Genomic DNA, 19,755 nt, shown 5'->3' with positions numbered 1-19,755 from the left:
GATTATTAAACATATTAAGAGAGGAACGAGTTTTCACACCTTGTTCGGGATCACCAAGAATTAATTCTTTGGGATGGGAAGGAGCATACCTCCACTCTTTAGGCATGGATGAAGAACCAACTTCGTTCTTTTCGATTAAGCTCACCTCTTGCTTACTTGAAACAATTTCCTTGCCTTTGTCACTAACAAGTAAATCTCCAAAATTTCCTTCTAAAACATCACTATAAATAGGCTCATTAGAAATAACATTGCAAGATTCATCAAATACTACATGCATAGATTCCTCAATTACTAAAGTTCTTTTATTGAAAACTCTATAAGCTTTACTAGTAGAGGAATAGCCAAGGAAAATACCAACATCCGTCTTAGAATCAAATTTTTCAAGTTTTTCTTTGTTATTCAAAATAAAACATTTGCAACCAAAAACTTTGAAATACCCAATATTTGGAATTTTGTTATGCCAAAGTTCATAAGGAGTTTTATCCAAAGAAGGTCTAATTAAAACTCTATTTAAAACATAACAAGCGGTGTTAACGGCTTCCGCCCAAGAGTATGTAGGTAAACCATACTCAAGCAACATTGATCTAGCAAATTCTTGCAAAGTACGATTTTTCCTTTCAACTACACCGTTTTGTTGAGGAGTTCTTGGAGCGGATAAATTATAAGAAAAACCATTTTCTTCACAAAAAGTTTCAAAAGCATTGCTATCAAATTCTCCTCTATGATCACTCCTAATTTTAGAAATCAAAAAAAAAAAAATTCATTTTAAACTCTTTTTGCAAAACTAAAAAACTTTTCAAAGTATCATCCTTATGTTTTAGCATCAAAACCCAAGTAAATCTTGAAAAATCAACTATTACAAAGACATAATAGTTCCCTCCAAAACTAGCAATTCTAGAAGGGCCAAATAAGTCCATGTGTAATAGTTGAAATGGTCTAGTTGTAGAGATTACATTTTTAGATTTGAAAGAGAACTTAGTTTGCTTACCCATTTGATAAGCATCACAAACTTTGTCTTTTTCAAATTTAAATTTGGGAAGATCTCTAACCAAAGAATTTTTAGAAATATTTGAAATTAAGTGTATGCTAGCATGTTCTAGTCTACTATGTCATAACCAAGAATCATTATGCAAAGTCGATAAACATTTATCATTAATAGGCCAATCATTCAAATCAATAGTATAAACATTTTCATCTCTATTTCCAACAAATATAACTTTTCTATCACTAGCATAATGATGCAATTCTTTTTATCAAACATAACTCTAAAACCTTTATCACACAATTGACTAATACTATGTAAATCATGCTTCAAACCATCAACCAAAAGTACATTTTCAATTAAAATAGAAGATTCATTACCTATACTACCTTTACCAATTATTTTACCTTTCTTGTTGTCACCAAAGGTTACAAGACCTCCATCCTTTTTGGAGAGAAAGACAAACTTGGATGGATCTCCCGTCATGTGCCTCGAGCAACCACTATCCAAGTACCACTTGTTTTTCTTAGAGGCTTTCAAACAAACCTACAAACACAAATGTTCAAGTTTGATTCTTTGGTACCTACACTTGTTTGGGTCCTAGATGGTTAGCATTGACAAACTTGGGAATCCATTTCATTTTTGTATAGACATTTAAGGCACTGGATTTAGACAAGTAACAAGAATAAGTTGTATGTCCAAACTTACCACATGAAAAACAAACAACATTATGCAAAGATTTATCTCTTACAAAAATTTGTGCACTCTACTTTTCTTGGAGAAATTATTCCTTTGAGCATTGTAAAACTTTGCCCTTTGAGAAAAATTTCTTCTTGGAGAAGTAGTATGAGCATATTTCAATTTAAAACACTTAGGTCTAATATGGCCTTCAACACCACAATAATGACATATAGGCACAAAGTTAGATTTAACATGCTTAGACACAACCTTAGGCATATTAAGCTTAGACATATTATGAGATGAAAGATAGTTTTAGAACTTGAAGGAGTAGAACATTCATCAATATAACCTAAACCTCTTTTATCACCAAAAGGCTTGCCTACTTCAATTATCTTGTCTAATCTTTAAGCACCTATTGTCAACTTTTTAATAGATTCTTTAGCCTTATCAAGTTCTTGCAAAGCACTAAATTCCTTTTCTTTGAGTAATTTAATCAAATTATCTTTTTCACAACTATCATGCTCAAGAAATCTAACTTTGTCAAGCAAGACATTTTTCTCATCACAATCAAAAGCATGCTTGTCACAAGAGATATTCATTTCATCAATATATATATAGCATCATGCTCATTCACTTTTAAGCAAGTAATTTCTTCAAGTAAAAACTTATTTTTACTAGATAAAACATTGTATTTCTTTTTAAGCACAACATACTTAGAACTAAGTTTTTCTAAATCATTTTGCATATTTTCAAAAGCTTCGAACAATTCATTATAAGAAAGAGGTCCTCTTTGTCACTATGAGCCATGAAGCAAAAATTGGCCACTTCTTCATTATCACTCCTACTTTTGCTTTCATCGCTATCATCCCAAGTAGCTTTCATTACTTTCTTCTTGGATTTCTTGGATGATTTGAGAAAAGGACAATCGGTTCTAATATGACCTGGCTTCTTGCATTCATAGTATATTACCTCATCATTTTTGCTCTTTTCACCTTTTGTCTCTTTTTGATTGGAGAGATGCTTCTGAAATTGCTTCTTTCTCTTGATGAAGTTCTTATACTTACGTGAAAGATAGGCAACATCATCTTCATCAAGGTCATCTTCATCTTGGGAGTCAACTTCTAAAGAGATAGTCTTTAAAGCTATACTCTTTTCTTTCTTTTTCTTCTCATCCTCCATGTTTTTCTTGATCTTTATCTCATGCATCAACAACGAGCCCATGAGTTCATCAATGGAGAGAGATTTGAGATCCTTTACCCTTGAATGGCGGTGATTTTAGGCTCCCATTGTTTAGGCAAAAACCATAATAGCTTCTTTATCTTCTCAAGATTTGAGTACTTTTTCACAAGTCCTTCTAAAACATTGTCAATGTTAGTAAATCTAATAAACATATCGGAAATAGCTTCATTTTCATCAATTTTAAACATTTCATATTGATGAACTAACATGTCAATCTTTGTTTCTTTTACTTGACTAGTTCCTTCATGAGTAATTTCTAATCTATCCCATATCTCTTTAGCGGTTTTGCAAATAGACACTCTATTATACTCAACTTCATTCAAAGCACAAAATAAGCAATTAATTGCTTTGGCATTTAAAGAGCATTCTTCTTTAGGTTTTATAATGCTAACACCATCAACATCTTTTGTTGGAATTTTAAAACCTTCCTCAACAATATCCCATAAATCATAATCAATAGAAAGCAAGAAAAATCTCATTCTATTTTTTCAATAACTATAATTAGTACCATTAAAGAAAGGAGGCTTTGTAATAGATTGACTATCGATAAAAGGGATAAAACCTAAAGTTGCCATAGCTAAAAAACAATTAAGTTTATCAAGAAGAGCTGCTCTGATACCAATTGTTAGATCGATATGGAAACCCTAGAGGGGGGTGAATAGAGTTTAATTAAACTTTTTTTTTCTAAATTAATCCAATTAAACTAATTAATACACTTTTTTATAAATAATAAGAAAAATTCAAATTATGCAACAAATAAGATGACAAAAAATGTGATAATTTAATTCTATCAAATTTTAGCAAATAAATAAGAACAAACTAAAACATACAATAAATTAATTAAATTAATTGCAAAAATAAAAAGGAAAGAGTTAGAGAAGAGGACACCGTAATTTTTATAGTGGTTTGATCAAACTCGACCTACTCCACTCCTAAGCGCCTCTTGGAAATTTGAATGAAATCTTTCCGACTCTTTCCACGGATTAGAGCCCAACCGTTATACCGCCGCTCCTTTTATGGGTTCAAGAGCAAACCCAATCCTTTCCACTGTTTAGAATCAAACCGTTGCAAATGTTGGAATTTTTTAAGAACACAATACAACTCTTACTAGAGTGGATTTACAAGTTTAAGCACTCAACAAGTTTATCCTTACAATACAATAATACTCTCTCAAGAATAAGATGAAAAGAAAAAAAAATTGGGAACTTAGAGAGAGCAACAATGAAACTTTTGAGTTTTGGAAGATTGTGAAATGTAAAATTTGTTGGTTTAAAATTTGGAGAGGAAGATGGTTTATATAGAGATGGAAAATTTTTAGAAACCACAATTAATTTAGACCATTGGATTTTGGAAAAGAAAAATCAATGGTGAAGATTTTAAACTAAATTAGTCATTAGATACAAACAAAATATAATATTAAATTTATTTTCTTTTAAAATTAATCCAAAAAATAAAAAAACATACCATGTGTCAAAAACTAGCCGTTAGACACAAACATAAAATAATATTAAATTCATTTTTCTTTTAATTCATTTTCTTTTTAAATTTATTTTCTTTAAAGTCAATCCAAAAATAAAAAACATACTATGTGTAAAAAACTAGCCGTTAAACACAAACATAAAATAATATTAAATTTATTTTTCTTTTAAATTTCAATTTTTTATTTTAAATCAATCCAAAAATCAAAAGTCCATCATATGTTAATCTCTTAATCATCCACCATTCAACCAATATACTGCTACATGTCTACATGCAAATTATCTGGTTATGCCACATCATCCACCACGGTATTTTCTCTATAGACTTGTTTCGGTCATATCGTCTTCGTTTTAGCTCCGATTTGAGTGATTCAAGAGGTGTTGGAATAGTTGTTCCGAGCTCTACGCTATGGACATATTAAAACACTAAGATCTTCAGTAATTAAAAATTGAGTTTGTTATCATCAAAACATTGATTAATTAATTAATTAAAATTAATTAATTTGAGATTCAGAGCCAAAAAGCTAACAGCTAACACAGGTGTCAAATATCTGTCTTGGTAACCCTTTGGTGCGGACATTTGCAATCTGTTGACTAGACGAAACATAGGGAATGCAGATACTACCGTTATCCAGTTTCCCTTTGATGAAGTATCGGTTGATCTCAATGTGTTTGGTTCTGTCGTGTTGGACAGAATTGTTAGCAATATTAATAGCAACATTATTATCGCAATAAAGTCTCATAGGGTCATGACTTTCCTGATGAAGATCTACTAAAACCTTTTTCAACCAAATTTCTTCACAAATTTCCAAACACATAGCTTTGTATTCAGCTTCAACACCGCTTGTAGCTATGACACATTGCTTCTTACTCCGCCAGGTAACTAAATTTCCCCACACAAATGTACAATATCCCGAGGTAGACTTTCTATCAGTAATAGAAGAAATCCAGTCTGAATCTGTGTAGGCCTTAATGCATCTTTTGTTATATTTTCTGAACACCAAACCTTTTCTAGGTGTAGACTTCAGATACCTCAGAATCCGTGTAACTGCCTCCATGTGTCTTTCAGAAGAAGCCTGCATAAACTGACTGACCAAACTAACTGCATACGATATATCAGGCCTAGTATGCAAAAGATAGATCAGCTTCCTCACAAGACATTGATATCTTTCCTTGTTAACAGGAACATCTTCTACAGATTCTACTAGATTGCTATTGACTTCCACGGGCATATCTGCAGGTTTGCACCAAGTCATTCCAGTTTCTCTCAACAAGTCTAGCTTATATTTCCTTTGAGACACGGAGATCCATTCCTTTGATCTTGCTATCTCCATTCCAAGGAAATATCTTAAGTCACCAAGATCTTTGATCTCGAACTCATCTGTCATCCTCTGTTTCAACCTACCAATCTCTGCTGAATCATCCCCTGACAAGATAATCAACATAGACAATCAAAACATCTACTTTTCCTGGTGTCGATCTCTTACTGAATAAGGTGTGATCAGAATGCCCTTGAACAAATACTTGGGACTTGACAAAGGTAGTGAACCTATCGAACTAGGCTCTAGGAGACTACTTTAGGCCATACAGAAACTTCTTTAATTAGCAAACCTGATTATCAAACCATGTTTCATAGGAAGGATAGGGTCATTTGTTTCAGGGATAGGCTCAGGAAACAGATCTATAGGAACAGAGTAGGTGGATGTGTTAGCCTCTTCACTAGTGGTCTCCCCCTGAAGAGGACTAACAGGAAAAAAGAGTTTGTCCTCTAGAAAGGTGGCATCCATGGTGACAAAATACTTTCGAGAGAAATGCTGAAAACACTTGTAGCCCCGTTGATGAAGTGGATACCCAACGAACACACACTTTGGGCCCGAGGAACAAACTTACTCTGGTGAGGACCATGATTATGAACAAAAATGGTACAGTCAAACACCTTAAGGGGAACATTTAGGAAAAGGGGGTGGACGAGAAAGACTCTTTAAAACACTCTAGGGGGTTTGGAATTTGAGTACACGGGAGGGTATCCGATTGATGAGATGAGCTATAGTAAGTACAACATCTCTCCATAGATACGAGGGTAAGAACGCAGGTATCATGAGAGATTGGGCTACTTCAATAAGGTGGCGATTTTTTCGCTCTGTCACCCCATTTTATTGAGGGGATAAGCACAGGAATTCTGGTGCACAATGCCTTTAGAGGTTAAAAACTCACGAAGAGACTGAGTAATAAACTCACGTCTATTGTCACTTCGAAGAATGACGATTTTGGTATTGAATTGAGTTTCGATGGTAGTGTAAAACTGTTGGAATACCATCGTCACTTCCGATTTATACGTAAGGAGAAACACCCATGTAAGACAGGTGTGATCATCAATAAAGGTGACAGACCAACATTTACCTGACACGGTTGTGACATTAGACGGACCCTAAACGTCACTATGTATCAAATGGCTGTCAGGAAGGTTTATAGGATTGAGAAGTAAAAGAGGCTCTGGGCTACTTTGCACGAATACAAACATCACAAGATAAAGACGACACATTCACATTACGAAATAAGTGGGGAAATAGGTATTTCATATAATGAAAGCTTGGATGTCCAAAACGAAAGTGCCATAATAAAAAATCAGTTTCAGAAACAGTAAGAGAAGATAATAAACTAGTCCTAGACAAACTCCTAGAAGCATCACCGGAAAGGAAATAGAGCCCTTTATTGTGTCGAGCAGTGCCAATCGTCTTCCTCAAGCTCAGGTCCTAAAACAAAACATCATCTGGTGAGAAAACAACTTTGCAGTTCAAATCCGATTATTTTACTGATCGATAGAAAATTGTAAGATATCTTTGGCACATGTAAAATATTATGTAAAATCAATCCCTGAATTGGAGATAAATGGCCCTTCCCAGCAATGGGGGCAAAAACCCATTTGCAATTCGTAATCTCTCATTTCTAGCGCTTGAATAATAAGAGAGGAATTGGTCAGATGATCCAATTAAGTGATCAGTTGTTCCTGAGTCAAGAATCCATGATTCATCCCCCTCAACAAAGAAACTAAAGTACTGAGGTGTACCTGATTGGACAATATTGTCGATTCCAACTGTACCTGGATCAACAGAGCTGGTCACTTGGGGAGCACCATCAACTACTTCACAACGAAGGCTCGAATGGATTTAGACTTATCATTTGGAGACGTCGCTTGCCATTTGGTGGACGACAGTGTAATTTCCAGCATTGGTATTTTATGTGTTATGGTTTCTTATAGTGTTCACAAATTGGAAGGGACTTTTCATTCTGTTTGTCACTCAGATCCAGATGATTTGACTCCAAGCGTAGCAGAGTCTAAGGTAGTGGTTGTTATACCACTCATAGCACTGGTTCTACCCTCTTCTAATATGACTTTTGAGCATACTTCCATAAGAGACGACATCGGTCGTTGTCCCAAAATTCGGTTCTAGACGGCGTCAAATTTCAAGTTCAAGCAGCCAGGAAATCATAGACACGGTCAACCTCCTCAATCTTCAAATACTGAACCACATCGACTGGGCAATTCCAAACCACTTCGTGACACAGATCCATTTCTTGCTACAATAGTGACAATTTATTGAAATATGACGTTACATCAAGATTCCCCTAATTACACTCATGTACTTGTTTCCTCAACGTATAAAGCCGTGAAACATTCTGTCTCTTTGGATATAGTTTCTAGACAACTTTCCAAATATCCCGAGCTGACGCTGAATAAAGTAAGGGCTTTCTGATCTGAGGTTCTATACTGTTTATCAAAATCTTCCATATACGTTCATGTGGGTCCTTAAGCTTCGGTCTTGGTATCTCCCCGGTTAGATACCCAAACTTGTGTCGTCCCTCAAAGACCATTTTCATAGATTGAGACCAAGAAAAATAGTTTTGGTCGTTAAGTTTTTCTCCGATGGTTATTCCTGCAGAATTGCCCACAGAACCAGACATAATGTTTGTAATAGGTAAAGTAGGGTAAGTAGTTGCCGGTGTTTCTAAACATAACGGAAGACCAGAATACACATCTGGATGAAAATTGGTTGAAGGATTTGCTGTGGATCTAAAGGCTGCCCCGAACGCAGAAATCTACTGCTGCAAATTAGCCAGTTGCTGTTGAAACCCAATGGTCTCACCATAACCCATTATCTCGACTGGAAATGTAATAGCCATGGGTTGTTTCTGCCCATAAACCCCCGAAAAAGTCATTTCTGTTGCGTTGATGAAGTGACCGGATGGACAATGAACTGGGTCTAATGAACCGACTGGACCGGTTAGTTCAGCTAGATCAGTTGGATCGACAATTGGTTTGAAGAACGGGGCAAAAAAGCACCTGGGTAGGTCGAATGGGATACGGCTGCAGGCTATCCGATCAACTGTGAAGATTGATTTTCGAAGCTTGCGGTGGCAGCTGGAGTGCTCGGCCGAGGAAGGGAAGGACTATTCGATCGGAGAAAGGCCACGGTACGGCTCTGCAACGGAGGGAAAGGGGCCAGCTGGATCTATCCTATCGGGGGCTGACTGATGTTGCACGAATGGCTGGGTTGCAGCTACTCATTCTCCAATCGATAGCGGCTGGACCTGCAATGGCCCAAGTAGAGATTGCAAATATTGGTCGACGGTAGCCCTGAATTCAGCACTTTGGAATTTTCCAACGGAGTCTCATCTCCTACTAGGGTTGACGACTAAATTTCTTCTATCCTAGCCACAGTCTTATCATCGTGCTCTAATACCATATTGAAAAATAAAAGGTAGAAGAGAAAACACCAAGGTTACATGGAAAACCCTAGGACAGGGAGGAAAAACCACGATAAGAGTCTTTTATAAATTTTTTGTACACACTACACAGTACATATACAAATATAAATAGCTATAGGTCAGAAACCTTAGACTGTAGACACCAAGTAAAAGACTAAAATACCCTTAGGGCTAAACAACATTTTGCAACACCTACAATTTCATTTTTATTATGTCTCATGGTTGTTTTTTTGTGGAACCATTTTGAGTTTTGGTCCCCCATTTTAACCAATCCTCTCTTGATCTCTGTTTCCAATAAATTTCATCCTCTACAAGAAGTTGATCTAATTTAAATTCTAGTCCATGTATTTTTCGAAAATCAGTTAGAGGACCTTTTTCATATTCATTTTTCAGTTCTTTCTTGAAAAAAAATTAATTTATTTTTTCTATGATTTAAGTTTCCCATTCCCAAGTTTTTGAGAGATTTAGAGCAGCTGGACAGGTTTGAGATAAGAGAATCAATTGGAAGGGTGAAATCATGCCAGTTACAAGACGATCCAATGATCTGCTTCATTCCTCATGTAAAATCTAGCAATCCTCAAATTTAAAAGGTTTATTATAAAATTTTTCCTTTTTTGATTGATAATTCATTACATCACGTAAAATAGGTCTATGGTCTGATCCTTTCCATTCAAGATGGGTTATTTTTTATTTAGGAAAAATATCTTCAAATTTTTCATTACAAAGAAATCTGTCAAGTCGCTCCCGTATTCTTATTTTGTGTCTTATTCCTGACCAAGTAAAAATATTACCACAAAATTGCATATCTCTTACAATCATCAATATATTCTCTGAATCTTTCTAAAGTTAAATAAGATTTAGGAGGGCCACCATATTTCTCTTGATCCCAAAGGATCTCGTTAAGATCACCACGTATTAACCAAGGAGAGTCATCATTATTGTGTAATATTCTTATTAATTCCCAAGAGAGATGTTTTTTATTTGCTTCATAGAATCCATAGAAACCCGTGAATCTCCAACCTTTCCCATTCCAGATTAGATGAGTATTAATATGGTGAGGTGAGTATGATCTCATGTGATAGTAACTTCTTTTTCCATAATAAGCATATACCTCCTTTTGTTCAATTACTGTTGACTATAAGACAACCATCAAAATTATTAGTAATTTTGATTTTATTGGTAATATCATTATCATATTTAGTTTCAAATAAAAAGAGAATATGGGGGTTGTAAATGCTAGTGAGCTCTCGCAACCTTCGGAATGCTCTTGGATTGCCCAATCCTTGAGCATTCCAGCAAAGTATTTTCATGTTTTATGAAAAGGCTGAGTTTCAGCCTCTGCCAATATGTAAGGAAGGTTTTGGCCTTCTTGATGATTATCATGGTTGAATTTTTGTTATTTTCTATTTGAAAAAACATCGTGAGGATCTAATCTTTTCTTCATTTTTGCTTGAAAGAGAGATTGGGAAATATTTATTACTTCTTCCTTGGTCTTCCTCCTCCAACTTTTTAATTTTTTTTTTCTGCGGATGGTGGAGTAATTGCTTCAGCAAAAGTGGGATTTGGGAGACTATTTCTCTATTTAGAAGTAGAGGAAGTATTTAAATCAAATGGAGATCCTTCTTCACTACATGTTTTTTATTCATTCTATTGCAAAGATGTTGAAGAATTAATGGGAATAGAGGTGAACTCCTCGAGTTTCTCTGTTTCAATGATTTGTTGGAAAGGTTTTAGAACTAGAGGATTTGAAATTATTCTGGGATCATTGACTGTATTAAAATCAATTTCTCTTGTCTTAGGAGTCGAACTGAATTCTGGAAAGACCTCTGTGTGTGTTTCCTCACTCTTTCCAGACATCGGAGGTGGGGGCTTTCTCTTGAATTGAGTAAGTCCTTGGTACCTTAACCAATGACCATATTGGAGCAAATCTTCTTCACTTCCTTGATCTTTTTTGGTATTCTTGGTAGGTTTTGATTGAATGGCCAATGCGACCACACATGAAGCACAAATCTGTGAGTCTTTCATAACGAACGTCGAACCATCTTCCTTCCGGGTAAGAGGTTGATTTAATTTTAATCCCACGTCTTAGAAGCTTTGACATATCAATTGCTACACGAATTCTCATGTTCTTCCCCCAATAAAAAATTATCTTAATCTGCATCAACCTCGATAAATCTTCCTAACATGTTTCCGATTTTTTCAGCCATGTAGTTGTTTTGATATCCAAAAGGCACAACAAGAATTTTCACCTTTCCCCGCGTAAAAAAACATCGGACAAAGTACTAAAAACATCGGGATAGGTTATGCCAACATATTTTCTTGTGTTGGCATAATCGTCGTCATATCCATGTCGGGAGAAATGCCTCCCGACAAAAACTATTTTCGTCGGCATAAATACCATTTTTGGCAACACAATTATTCCCGTCCGCATATGTGTTTTCCCGATACAATTTGCGTTGGCGAAAACATATTTTAAACAACAAAAATTTTCAATTGAATAGACAGATTTCTGCCAACTTTTATTTGCATTGACATAAGTTGTTTATAATTTTATAATTTTTTGTAACAAACAAATTACCAAATTTTTATTTCTTGAATACCTAATTATGCACAAACAAAAATTAATCTTCATACAAATCAATTGGGGACAAATACAAAAAAAGTAAGCTTATATACTTAAAAATAAGACTAATATTCAATACACAAGCTGTAAAATTCAAAAAAAAAAAAAAAAAAAAAAAAAAACTGTGTATGCAATTAAATTTGAACTTTTCTAGTTTCTTACAAATCTCCTACACAAAAAAGTTTAATCTTCCCCAAGCTAAAATACCCTAAACCCAAATAAGTGAGACTAAACCAAACTAAGTAATCATCTCAAAATCTTCTCGCAATCTCCAAAAAAATGATCTTTAAGAATTTACACGAACGACCTAAAATAGGAAACAAATATTATGAAAGATTTCTTAAAATCAACAAAGAAAAATGCACAAAAAGATCTTAACAATCACATAAAGATTTAAACGAAATGTTTAAAATGGTTATGAGGAATGATCCCTCTCTCAAGCTACAAATATGTCATGAATGTTCATAATTAAAACATGACACCACAAACAACCATTTTACTATCTAAAAAGTGATTAAAATGGTTATAATTAAGACATGAATCCCTCCCCCATCCTACAAGCATGACATAAATCCACTTAAACAAATACATAAACGTCCTTTCAACCTTCACAACTATCGAATCCCTACAAATAAGCCAAGATCAACAAAGTTCCTTTAAAGTGCACAATTAGCCTTCAAGATAATCTAAAACACAATTACAATATATACATCGCCCCTTCCCAAGCTATGAACGTGTCTAGTTCCACCTAAATGTCATTTAAACCTACAAAGTAGCAACAAATGCATAGAAAGCATCGAAGTGAATCTCTCCCCTCTAAATCCACCTAAATTTCTTTCAAGGCTAAATCCGTCATTCGATAGTCATAAAAGCATATAACTCATCTCTCGAATTCTTACAAATAAGCCAAGAACAAAGTTCCTTTAAAACAACAATGAATTTGCATCATATTAATTCATTTTGCACTTGTAGAAAGGATTTTGACCCACAACAATGGTTGAAGTTGAGACATTTTCTACTCTTCTTATTCGTCTATTTTTTGTTTTGCTACAAAAATTTAAAATTTATTATTACCTAAGTGAAACTTTGACTCTAAAAAAACCTAAAATGTTTCTAAAAGTCACTTTAACTCTCAAAACCAACTAAAAAAAGCTTCTAAAGAGTGTTTAAAAAGCACTTTCACTCTTAAAATAATCTAAAAATGACTAAGTGCCACTTTGATTCTCAAACACAAATTAAAAAGTTCCCAAGTGTCACTTTCACTCTCCAACTCAAATTAAAAAGCTTCTAAAATTTGTCTAAGTGACACTTTGACTCTAAAAAAAACTTCAAAAATTCCTTTAAGTCACTTTGACTCTAAAAACTAACTTAAAAGCTCCTAAATAGTATCTAAGAGGCACTTTCACTCCCAAAGCCAAAATAAAAAAACTCTTAGAAAGTAGTCAAATGACACTTTGACTCTTAAAGCAACCTAAAAGGTTTCTAAAAAGTATGAATAACAAACATATTACCTAAAGAAACTAAATAACAATTGAAATTCATCTTGCAACTCCATGTCTACAAGAATAGTTTTTGACATGTTTTTATATATGATATTTTTTTACAAGCTTTTTGAACTCGCAAATGCTCGTGGGGTCCCTCTAGCCACAATCTATAAATAAATTAAGTTCCAAAACACACATTTTTACATTTAGTTAAATAAGTAATTGAGTTTCTCTCTCTAATTTTATAAATCTTACTTTCTATTTTTTCCATCAACATAAATCACATAATAATGGAATGTCAAAATTCTAAACATCATCTATGTAGTTCAAATTTTTCACCTCATTTTTTTTCAACTATTTGTAGAAAAAGGACAATTACAAAATAGATGTTTAAAATTGATGCTACAAATACAAGTTAGAGAAAAAAGAGTATATTCAACTACAAGTTACAACCTTTGGTTAAAACTTACTAATGTAATGTAAAAAGGTGTGTTTTTTTTTTTTCATTTCTTTTTTAATCATTTGAAAATAACATTTGAAAAAGAGGAGAAAGAAGTTGTTAGAAATGAGCTAATGTACCATTTAGAAGTTTCAATTAGATCTTTATTTTAGTCAATGACACTTTAATACCCACCATTTAACTTGTTTTTTTCAAGAAAAATCAATGTTAATCAACAACAACAAAAAAAAGCATTGTGTTAATATAATAGGTAAACTTATAACGTGCAACTGTTGGAGTTGGAGTAGCGTGCGGCGCCGGCGTCGGAGGAGTGTATGGTTGCCTGCGTCGGAAGAGCAGCCACCGAACCTCCAAGCTTGCAAAGAAAAAAGTGAATGGGGGAGAGGGTGGAAGAAAAAAATGTGGGGGGAGGAGGGGAGTGGGAGGAAAATGGTGGAAAAGTAGAGTGAGAAAGGAAATGGGGAAAGGAAAGTGGGAATTAGGAAAAAGGGGAAGGAAAAAACAGGGGGAAAGGAAAATGGGAGGAAAAGGAAAAGTAAATTTTTTTTAATACTTTGGCCGACGTATTGTGCGTCGGGATAAGTGTCTAGTTGCGTCGGCATAAATATGTAAAAAAAAAAAAAAAAAAAACATAGATCTTGCTTCATTTTAGCCAACGAATTAAAATTACGTTGGTGAAACCAGTCTAATGTCGACGAAAATTGATGCGTCGGAAAAAAAAGTCAAAACAAGTAAAACTCTTGTAGTGAGGAACACTCTCATCTAAAAGGTGATTTCTTTGAATACTTACTATGAAATGCATAAGTTAGCCTTTTAAATTTCTAAAGCAATAAGATGTTTGTCAAAAGATCCAAAGACCATAGTCGAAAACCGATTCTTTGTCTTGAATAGAGTTGAATTTGAAAAGGAGAAACTTCTGGCCTAGGGACTCAATGGAAAACCCCATTTTTATTTTCCAAGTGTTCATCATTGCATTTTTAATCATACTTATAGTCGAAAAATTTTCAGAAAAAATCTTCCCTACTAGGCAGAATTTCAAATGGGAATTAATTTTTTGTGACATATCAAGAACACAGTCTTCTTTTGATGCTTCTTCCTCTTCTGTAAGTCTTAGTTTCTTCTATTTCTTCAACAAATCTTCTGTAATCATGGTAACAGGAATAAGAACAGATACTGAAAACAGGACTAATGGAAAGCCTGATTAAAACCTATTCTTGAAGGAATCTTGGTTCTTGGAGCCTCACCCTATAAATTCTTTAATTTGCCGTCACAATGAAACTTTTAAAATTGTTATTTCTATCGGCAGTCCTGCATTTATATTAATTTAAAACTTACAAAGAGAAATTAAAACAAAAATTGTAATGTTATATGTTTTGTTATTATTTCAATTTTTGGATAGTTACGGAATTTTGTATAGAAAACGTGACTTACAACAAGTTCCCATAAATGGCCCATTTTATGTGTACTTTTCAATTTACAAAATTATTTTTACTCGAAATTTGTAACAACATTACAATTTACAATTAAAAAAAAAAAAAATTGGTTCCAATATTTTGAAATTTATTCCATTTTAATTCATGTATTTTTATAATTGTCCAATTTTAGTCCTTGTATCTCAATAAACCATAATTTTAGTCTCTCCCATTTTAATTTATTATTAGTTTAACAATAAAATAAAATAATTTATTATTAACATTTTTCTAGAGATTTTGAAAAAAAAAATCACATTTTGTATTTCCTTACATGAAAATTATTATTATTATTTAACCAACTTTAGTAAAAATTAACTTTGAGGAATTAAATATGAGATTTAATGAATGTATAAAGACTAAAATTGAACAACACAAAGTACAAGAATTAAATGGAATAAAATTTAAATTATTGAGACCAAAATGTTATTTTAACATATATATTTATGATATCTTTTTGACATATGTGAAATGGGAGAATTAAACCTCATTTTAGGGTAGTGCGTACTTGATGTCAGTTAAGTTCGTTTTGTCCTATACATTTGTGTTATTTCTCTTATAAAATTGGGATCTTTGTATTAAAACTCATTAAACTTTTCATTAGAAAAAGGAATTAGTTTAATTCAAAAATTAATTTGATTTTTCCCGTAATATTTAATTGAATAATACTTAAAATATTGATATCAAAATTGTTTTCAAACTTAAATACAGACGTGTAAGGCACGAAAGCTTTTAATAGTAATAACAAATAAATGAAATTATTAAACACAAAGCCCCACCATATTTATTATTTGTGTGTCTTTTTCTTCCATCTTTAAAGAAGGAAGAAAATTAAAGTTACAAACCCAACCACTCCAAATCTCCCTCTTCCTATATAACAACCAAAAATTTCATCTACAAATCAGAATAGTGAGATTTTGTCCTAAAATCATATATTATGGTTTCTCCCCCTACAAATTAATGTGACAAAAGAAAAAAAAATATTTGAGGAGACTACAATAATTTAATTAGTTTATACTTCTTAACAGATAAAGAAAAAATTATCGAACACATATTGATAGATTCTATTTTTTCCTACTTTTATTTAATATCCAATCCTTTTTTTTTTTACAACTGAACCGTGGTTATTCATGTTTGTTCTTTTAAAATATCTATTCTAGTTCTTAAACTTCAAAAGAAAAATAATTATTATTTTAACCGAATGTGACATTTAGTTTCTAAAACTTTGAAAAACTTAACCATTTGAGTACTTAGTGTATAATTTGATTATCAGACTTATCTTGTACTTATGTTGAATCGATGCTAAACATATTAACACAAAGGTTAAATTATTATATGAAATACTTTTAAATTTTAGAGTATCTTTCTATTATGCCTCCAGATTATGAAAGCTTTTCATTTATAACTTTAAACTTTGAAATTTCTTCTTAAAAAAACCTCTAAACATGGGAGGTTACATCACTTCAAACCTTAAACTAATAATTGTAGCATTTTAAATCTTAAACTTTGGTAAATGCATTAATTTTAACAGTCTCTTAAATTTGTTTGAAAATTATCTTGTGAGGTTTATGATTACTTCAATTAAACTTTTAAACTATTATAAGTTAATACATTTAGATCTTTTCATCAAGATTAGTTTTCAAAATTGTTGGTGCATTGATTTTTACTCGTGTGTAGACTATTTCAAATGTTGAGTTAACAAATAGATGATTACAATTGATACATGGATGATTTTAAAAGTAATTCTTAATCGAGAGTCCAAAGTAATTATAAAAGTTTAATTATTTAATTGATAAAACTACAAGTCTCATGCAATGTTTATCGATGATTCTATCAGGTAGTTCAAGAACTTTTTTTTTGCAAAAAAACCCCAAGTTTGAATATGTAAATAGATATTTGAAAAAACTGGGAAAGCATTTGTGATATGTTTTTATGAGTTAATGTCATAAAAATTATTATAAGAATAACTTTTCAAAGGTGAGTGTAATGGAAAATTATACCAAAATCTAGGGTTTTTGAACGGATGACCTAGTTTAAGTTGTGTTAATATCGAATGATCTAAATTATGAAAACAATGGATATTAACATTTTTCTAAATTCATATACCACTTGAATCGCGTTGTCTATTTTCTCTATAGTGGCACTATTGATCTCTCAAATCCTCGGCACTCATGTTCCTTTTTCTCCTTCCTCAAATCCTCGCACTTCTATTTTCTCTTACTCCTCTTACAACGTCGAAAGCATAGCAATGATTGGAAGGTGGCTAAAAACACGAGCACAAGGGTTTGTCAGAGCAGATGATAAACAGTCCGTCGGTAGCCCGAAGCACGATAGTGAGTGTTCATCAAATCAGGTGATGATCAGTAATCAGTGGCCACAAGTCCGAGAGCAAGGAACGGAAAAAATAGCAAGCACGATTTAAGTGGTTTGTGGCATAAGCAAAAGATTAGTATCCATTGTTATCCAAAATTAAAATCATTCCACAATAATTGAACTCTGAAATCACGGAAGTCACTATAACAAAACTAGAATAAATTCCATCAGATTACACACACATTATGACCTAACTTCACATAATTAATTTCAAGAGAGAGAGAGAAGCAAACAAACACGAGGGGGGAAAACAGAATCCTGCTGAAATTTGTTGAAATGAAATAAAATAAAATCAAAACGAAGAGGAAGAAAAGAGAAGCGATGATGAAGAAGATGAAATTAAGAGTATGAGTCAACGATGGTAGCGATTAATCATGAGAGACATTACAGAGTACCTATCATCGGAAGAAGAAACTTGGAGGGTTGGGCGGGAATGCCAGCGGGAATATCTGATGACGGAGGATGCGACGGCGATGAGATCGGTGATCAAAAGAGAAACGCGGCGGAAGAGAAGGAAAGTTTTTCTAATAGCCACACGCATCAATATTGGGATGGTATTCTCAAATCTCCAAGACGACATTCCTTTTCTCTAATGCAACGCAGCAACCCTCTTCACTTCTTTCTCTCTGTTTCTTTATTTCTAATTCTTTCTACTTTTCGTCAATCACGAGAATCTCAACACCCCCATTTAAATTACTACTCTATCCTTCTCCACTATTTTATTCAAACTTCTCTCATTTTTCATCCCTCCACTTTTCTACAACTTTATATTTTTAAAGTCTACGATAATTTAATCCAAATAGTATGTCCAAGAAAAATAAATCTACTAATGTAAAACTAATTATAATGTTAATGATATTTATGTTTCCTTAAATATGAGACTCTCTCTCAAGATACCTAAGATCCTTCCTAAGTGTAATCTTTTTTCTTCCAGTGAAACTCACTCCATCCTCTGAACTTAGGATCTCCAACATTAAGAATCTCTCTCTTTTGATTATACAAATTTTATCAATAGTCTCTATATGAAAAGGATAAACTGTCATAATCTTCCCGATATGGAAACTACCAATCTGCACAAACCGCGTCTTTGACAAGAACACCAAGTTGTCATAACCTACATATGTTAAGACATTCCGAAAGACACTCATGAACTACAAATCTCTTAATCATCATTTAATAAATCTATGTCAGTTGAGCTATTTTCACTTTGGCTAGCACATAACAATCTAGTCTTAATACTTTCACATTTGTAATAATTTAGTCCATGTTCTTTTATTTGGTTCTAAGAAAAGAGTGAGAAAAAAAGAAGATAAAAAAAAACTCATCAAACTTAATTCTCAAAATTTTGTATGTAATAACTTCGTCTTTTTAATTTATAAACATACTTGACCCTTAATTGATTTAACAATTTACATGTGTAAACTTTTTTACTAATTCTAACCGTAGTTACAAATTAATGTATAGGAACTAAATGGATACTTATTGAAGTTAAAAATTAATATTGTTACAAATTTAGAAGTTCATGAACTAAATTATTACAAATGTGGAAGTATGAAGACAAAATCATTGCAAACTGAAACTTATGGTCTAGATTATTATTTTCATGAAAGTTTAGAGACTAAAAGTGATTTTTTAGGATTCTTTCTTTTACCTTCTCTTTTCTTCTAAAAGAAGAAAAGAAGATCTTTAAAACGAACCAAGATTAATTTTCTCTTAGTTAAAAAATGAAATGTACTAATAAGAAAGTGAAGTAAATTATACTATAGTTCAATACAATAAAACTCTAAATTAATTTGTTTCTAAATTGTTAATACACTTTCTTCATACATGTATACGATTTCATAAATGCAAGGAAAACACTATAATTAAGATGGTTGTGATTTTTAATGATATAAAAGTGGAGATTGGTCTGATGATATATATATATAAATGATTGTAATTGACAATAAACTAAATTGAAGTTGATAGACTAACTTTCTTGAAGTTGAAACATGTGAGTAGTGGATCACTCATGTATGAAGCACAAATGAGGGACGATAAGTAATAGGCTTTTGAGTAAAGGGACATATGAATGAACTAACTATAACCTACATCAAGGTGAATATAATCATTTCTCCTATATCAACATATTTTCTTTATCAAATTAAATGATTGTTATAAAAGGTATAAATATATATACACTTATAAAAGGAGGGGTTA

At 32.7% G+C, this 19,755-nt stretch overlaps 2 long non-coding RNA genes across 2 annotated transcripts; one reads left to right on the top strand and one right to left on the bottom strand.

The window, feature by feature from the left end:
• Window positions 1–10,345: 10,345 nt before the first annotated feature.
• Window positions 10,346–13,312, top strand: LOC120074567 (uncharacterized). Its single transcript, XR_005481014.2, has 3 exons — window positions 10,346–10,831; window positions 10,947–11,032; window positions 11,115–13,312. It is a non-coding gene; the product is annotated as an uncharacterized LOC120074567 (long non-coding RNA).
• A 3,798-nt stretch (window positions 13,313–17,110) lies between these two features.
• On the bottom strand, window positions 17,111–18,940 carry LOC120074566 (uncharacterized). The gene is made up of 2 exons (XR_005481013.2): window positions 17,952–18,940; window positions 17,111–17,446 (listed from the first exon to the last, which is right to left on the bottom strand). It is a non-coding gene; the product is annotated as an uncharacterized LOC120074566 (long non-coding RNA).
• Window positions 18,941–19,755: the final 815 nt, after the last annotated feature.

Source organism: Benincasa hispida, chromosome 3, assembly GCF_027475165.1.
Source record: "Benincasa hispida cultivar pf3 chromosome 3, pf3_genome.v1.1, whole genome shotgun sequence".
Lineage (NCBI taxonomy): Eukaryota > Viridiplantae > Streptophyta > Magnoliopsida > Cucurbitales > Cucurbitaceae > Benincasa > Benincasa hispida.
This window is presented reverse-complemented; position numbering and strand designations above follow the sequence as displayed.